This window comes from Erythrolamprus reginae, chromosome 3 (assembly GCF_031021105.1).
Source record: "Erythrolamprus reginae isolate rEryReg1 chromosome 3, rEryReg1.hap1, whole genome shotgun sequence".
Taxonomy (NCBI): domain Eukaryota; kingdom Metazoa; phylum Chordata; class Lepidosauria; order Squamata; family Dipsadidae; genus Erythrolamprus; species Erythrolamprus reginae.
Window position 1 is genome coordinate 8,675,805 of NC_091952.1, and position 6,261 is coordinate 8,682,065.

At 44.5% G+C, this 6,261-nt stretch overlaps 1 non-coding gene across 1 annotated transcript; it reads left to right on the top strand.

Annotated features, from left to right (window-relative positions):
* The first annotated feature begins 3,347 nt into the window (after nucleotides 1–3,347).
* Nucleotides 3,348–3,462, top strand: LOC139166071 (U5 spliceosomal RNA). Its single transcript, XR_011558879.1, has one exon. It is a non-coding gene; the product is annotated as a U5 spliceosomal RNA (small nuclear RNA).
* Nucleotides 3,463–6,261: the final 2,799 nt, after the last annotated feature.

A 6,261-nucleotide genomic window follows, 5' to 3' on the forward strand; every position in this document is an offset into this window, starting at 1 on the left:
TCTGGGTTTGGAAAGTTGGCTTGAGGAAGATGTGGTCGCATATTCACCTTATTGCTTATTTGACCACTATGACAATCATTAAGTGTTGTACCTCATGATACCCCGTCCCTCTGGAACCAGCTCCCCCCAGAGACTAGGATTGTCCCCACCCTCCTTGCCTTTCATAAACTCCTTAAAACCCACCTCTGCCGTCAGGCATGGGGGAATTGAGACATCTCCCCCAGGCCTGTATAGTTTATGCATGGTATGTTTGTGTGTATATTAGATTTGTTGTACATTGTTTTTATTATTGCTGTGAGCAGCCCCGAGTTTACGGAGAGGGGCGGCATACAAATCTAATAAATAATAATAATGATTATTGACAAATGTATATTTTTCTTTTATGGACACCGAGAGCATGTGCACCAAAGACAAATTCCTTGTGTGCCAATCACATTTGGCCAATAAAGAATTCTATACATTTTTTTCGGATTGATAGTTCTGTTCTTCTTTCAATAAGCTCTTAGTAAGTGGTTCTCACCCTGGGGGTCGGGTTAGTAATGGATATTCTAATAGAATGGAATGGAGTGGAATAGCATAGAATACTTTATTGGCCAAGTGTGATTCACACAGGGAATTTGTCTTTGGTGCATATGCTCTCAATGTACATAAAAGAGAAGAAAAAATTATTTATTTATTTATTGGATTTGTATGCTTAAAGTTACTTATCTTTACCCCACATACTGGAAAATCTTTTGTATTTTTTAAATACAAAAGGTTTTTCCATTGACCGTGATAACCTTCTGCGACAGCTCGAGGGGCTGAGAGTGGGAGGCACCGTTTTACGGTGGTTCTCCTCCTACCTTTCTGGCCGCTCGCAGTCGGTATTAGTGGGAAGACAGAGGTCAACCCCTAGACCCTTCCTTTGTGGGGTGCCTCAGGGGTCGGTCCTCTCTCCTCTCCTATTCAATATCTACCTAAAACCGCTGGGTAAGATCATCTGACAACATGGGGTGAGTTACCAACAGTACACTGATGACACAGCTGTAAATTTTCACCCCATGTCCGTTCAGTTTCTGTGATCTGCCATGAGGGTCTGGATGGGAGTCAACAGGCTGAAGCCCAACCCCGACAAGACTGAGTGGCTGTTGGTCCTTCCTCCTAACGACTATTCCTTCTGTCCGTCTTTGATACTGGGGGGGGGGGGGGAGAGATTTCCCCCTCAGACAGCGTTCACAACTTGAGTGTCCTCCTAGATCAGTGATGGTGAACCTATGGCACGGGTGCCACAGGTGGCACGCGTAGCCATATCTGCTGGCACATGAGCCGTTGCCCTAGCTCCGTTCCAGTGTGCATGTGTATGCCAACCAATTGATTTTTGGCTCATACAGAGGCTCTGGGTGGGCGTTTTTGGCTTCCAGAGAGCCTCCGGGTGGATGAGGGAGGGCGTTTTTACCATCCCTCAACTCCAGGGTAGTCTTTGGAGCCTGGGGAGGGCAAAACACGAACCTATTGGGCCCACCAGAAGTTGGGAAACAGGCCATTTTCGGCCTCCAGAGGGCCTCCAGAGGACAGGGGAAGCTGTTTTTGCCTTCCCCAAGCATTGAATTATGGGTGTGGGCACTCACGCACGCACGCGCAATAGTGCGTGTGCACTATCTTTCGGCACCCGAGGGAAAAAAGGTTCGCCATCACTGTCCTAGATCCACAGCTAAGATTAGAGCAACATCTCTCAGCAGGGGCTAGGGTGGCTTTTGCGCAAGTCTGTTTGTCTACCAGTTGCGGCCCTGTTAGACCAGGAGGCGCTACACACAGTCATCCATGCCCTCATCACCTCTCGTCTTGACTATTGCAATGTGCTCTACATAGGGCCACCCTTGAAGAGCGTTCGGAGACTTCAACTGGTGCAAAATGCAGGGGCTTGTGCAATTACGGGTGTACCAAGATATGCCGGTATCACTCCAACTCTACGCAAGCTGCATTGGTGACCGGTCAGTCTCCAGGCACAATTCAAGGTGTTGGTTATCACCTTTAAAGCCCTAAATGGCTCTGGGCCAGACTACTTATGAGACCGCCTCCTGCCTCATACCTCGCTGCAACCAGTAAGGGCCGACAGCGTCAGCCTTCTCCGGGTCCTGTCTGCCAAATAATGCCAGCTGGTGGGGCGGCAGGGAAGGGCCTTCTTTGCAGTGGCTCCGACCCTTTGGAATCAACTGCCACCGGAGATCCGCGCTATCTCCATCCTACCGTTCTTCCAGAAAGCCGTCAAGACCTGTTTTTTTCAGCAGGCCTGGAATTAGAAATGATTGTGTGTATAAGTGCTTTTTAGGTTTTATGTCTTTTATATCATTGCTGTTTTAGTACTGTTATATTTTTATTGTTTTAGTACTTGCGATTATTGTTAGCCGTCCTGAGTCCTATTGCAGTGGGCGGCATACAAATATAATAAATAAATAACCAATTGGCTGCCAATTGGTTTCCGGACACAATTCAAAGTGTTGGTTATGACCTGCAAAGCCCTTCGTGGCTTCGGACCAGATTACCTGCAGGACCGCCTTCTGCAGAACATAAGTCATAAATGACCAGCTTCAGATCATTAGCCCAAACAACCCAGAGAAGGAAATTCAAGCTAATCTTCTCCCATAGAATATTAACCTGTCCTGAATTTGCGTTCATAAAGCTTTCTTCCATAAAGCTTTTGCTCTGTCTGGAGGAAAAAGAACAATCGATAATGTTTCCTCTTCCACGTTTCTCCAAACAACTTTCCAAATCCAGCCCTTTGCAAATGCATCGGGACTGTATTTCCCACAATTCCCTTAGGCAAAAGTACAGTAAACTGCTCGGATTCCTGGGAATTGCAGTATCTTTCGGGACATCTGGAAGATACCAAGGGCGAAAAGTTGGGGGGGGGAGATATCAAATTATACATTATCAGAGATTGCCTGAATCTTTAAAATAAATAAATAGGACGACCACAAATAATCCTTTCTTTCCGCACTGAGTCCTATTCTCCGGATTGATTGAAATTTGCCAGATGTTCCCGGCGTAAAAGCGTGAGCAAAACTGACCCTCCCCCGCCGCCCCCAGTGGTGCTAAGGTTACGAGCGACCGCCTGCAGTCGGGGCGGAACCCGAGAAGCCTAATTTCCCTTCGGCTGCGCCCATGATGCATTGCGCAGCAAGAAGACGCAATTTCGCCGCCGCTTCTGCGATTTGTAAAAGTATCTTTCCCATTCAAGGCTTCACCTGGTTCATTTCATTAAAAACAGACATACTCTCCAACGTAACGTCTTTGTCTACCGGGAGGCTCGCCCTATTATACTAGATAGGCATCGCTGCAGGGATGGGTCTCTTGAAGGGAAGTAAAGCATACTCTGGTTTCTCTTCAGATCGTATAAATCTTTCGCCTTTTACTAAAGATTTCCGTGGAGAGGAACATTTATGAGTTACGATTAATTTTTTGAGGCCTCGCTTCGGTGGGGCTACCCTTACTTGGTTCTAAAAATAGATTTTGGTGTTGGTTTATTTGGTGTGTTATAAGTGCATGACAGGAGGGTTTTATTACGTCATGTATAGAGACAGAACTATCGCCCTCTTTAGGACAGCTATTGTCATACATTTCTTAAATGGCACGTGGCCAATCCCTCCTTGATTTCCATGATTTATTTATTTATTCGATTTTTATGCCGCCCTTCTCCTTAGACTCAGGGCGGCTTACAACATGTTAGCAATAGCACTTTTTTAATAGAGCCAGCCTCTTGCCCCCACAATCCAAGTCCTCATTTTACCCACCTCGGAAGATTGGAAGGCTGAGTCAACCTTGAGCCTGTGATGAGATTTGAACCGCTGACCTACAGATCTACAGTCAGCTTCAGTTGTCTGCAGCACAGCACTCTACCTAAAGATTCCTAGAGAGGCCTCACAGAGGCTTCTCCCTGCCTTTTCCGGTTACAGTTTTGGAGGCTCGGCTTTGTAAGTGGAAAATGGTGTTATACAAAAGTCAACTTTGCCTTCCTCTGGGTTGGTGTGATGTTTTGCTTTCTAATTGTGGGAAATATTAAAAAGGCAGAATACTATATTTCCCCTAAAGGAAAAGCCCCAAGTCCTTTAATAGCCCACACCTGATGCCATCGCTTAAACCGTGGTTCTCAACCTTTCTTATGCCGCGACCCCTTAGTACAGTTCCTCATGTTTTGGTGACTCCCAACCATAAGTCTAGCCCCAATTCTCCCAATAGAGCTTTAAGCTGATTGGCAGGAAGGTCAGAGGGACGCTCCCACTGTAAATGCCTGATTGGTCAGATTGTAAAAAGGGGTTCCAAGGCGCCAGAATAGAAGCTTTAGATCAGAGGTCTCCAAGCTTGGCAACTTTACGACTTGTGGACTTCAACTCCCAGAATTCTCCAGCCAACTATGCAGGCTGGAGAATTCTGGGAGTTGAAGTCCACAAGTCTTAAAGTTGCCATGTTTGGGGACCTCTGCTTTAGATCCTAACACCGGGGAAATTTGCCCTTTCCCATGATCTTAGGCGACCACTGTGAAATGGTCGCTTGACCCCCCAAAGGGGTCCTGACTCCCGACCCCCAGATTGGGAACCACTTACTAAGAGCTTATTGAAAGAAGAACAGACTATCAATCCGAAAAAATGTATTGAATTCTTTATTGGCCAAATGTGATTGGACACACAAGGAATTTGTCTTTGGTGCACATGCTCTCGGTGTCCATAAAAGAAAAAGATACATGAATCATGAGGTACAGCACTTAAGGATTGTCATAGGGGTCAAATAAGCAATAAGGTGCATATGCGATCACATCTTCCTCAAGCCAACTTTCCAAACCCAGCGCTTTGCAAATGTATCTGGACTACATTTCCCAAAATTCCTTTACCCAAAAGGAAACTGTTCGGATTCCTGGGAGATGCAGTTCCGGTACATGTGGAAGATACCAAGGGCGAAAAGTTTTTTGGGGGGGAGATATGAAATGATTCATTATCAGAGTGCCTGAATCTTAAAAATAAATAAATACAATGACCACGAAAGATCCTTTGTTGCCGCACTTAATTATATTCTCCGGATGGGGTTGAAATTCTCCAAATGTTTCCGGCGTAAAAGCGTGAGCAAAACAGACCCCCCCCCCCCCGCCGCCGTCAGTCGTGCTCAGGCTCACGAGCGACGGTCTGCAGTCGGAGCGGAGCCTCCAATGGACCCGAGAAGCCTAATTTCCCTTCGGCTGCACCCATGATGCATTGCGTGGCGAGAAGACCGCAATTTCACCGTCGTTACTGCAGTTCAGAAAATTATCTTTTCCGTTCTGGGTTCAGTTTGTTCCTATACTTAACAATACACATACAACGTAACGTATTTGTCTAAAGATAGTGGGGTCACCCTATTATGATAGGTAGGCATCGTTGCAGGGATCGATCTCGCAAAGCGCAAACTGGTATCCATTTTTTTTCGAAACCTACAAATCCTTAGTTTTTTGACTCAAGCCTTCCATCCTGAGGACCCTTAGTTCGTTTCGATCAATTTTTGGAGGCCCCCCCCAATTGGTGGGGCTACTTTACATGGTTCTGAAAATAGATTAAGATGTTGGAAATAAGTCCCATTTTCTCGGGTTATTAATCCGCGATCAAAGGGCATTATAATGTTGCGGTTGCCTCCTCCTATAGGCGAGCTATTGTCATAGCTTTTCGAAATTATTTGTTTATTGGATTTGTTTTGGGGGGCGGTATAGTTAGTACTGTAGTACTGTAATTGTATCCTGTGGCCTGTGTTCCTCAGGCCTTTTGTATGCTAATTGTGAAAATGGAAAGTCCTTACCTCTAGAAGAATTAAATATTAAATGTATGTTTTATAATATACAGTGGTATCTCTGCTTAAGAACTTTGAGTGTTTCCTTTATTTTTTTTGAGCACTGTGTGTGTTTGTGTGTATACTGCACTTATATAAATATTATATATTTTATATATGAAATTGAATGTATGTTTTTTATGTTCACCAAGAACTTATACACCAAGACAAATTTATTTATTTCTTGTATTTATATGCCGCTCATTCCAAAGTGGATTCAGAGTGGCTTGTGTGTGTCCAACTACACTTGGCCAATAAGAAGAATTCTATTTTATTTCGTTCTATTCTGTTCTATTCTGTTCTATTCTCTATTCTATTCTCTGTTCTGTTCTATTCTATTATTCTATTCTATTTTATTCTATTCTCCTGTTCTGTTCTGTTATATTCTATTCTGTATTCTATTCTATTCTATTCTATTCTATTTATTCTATTCTA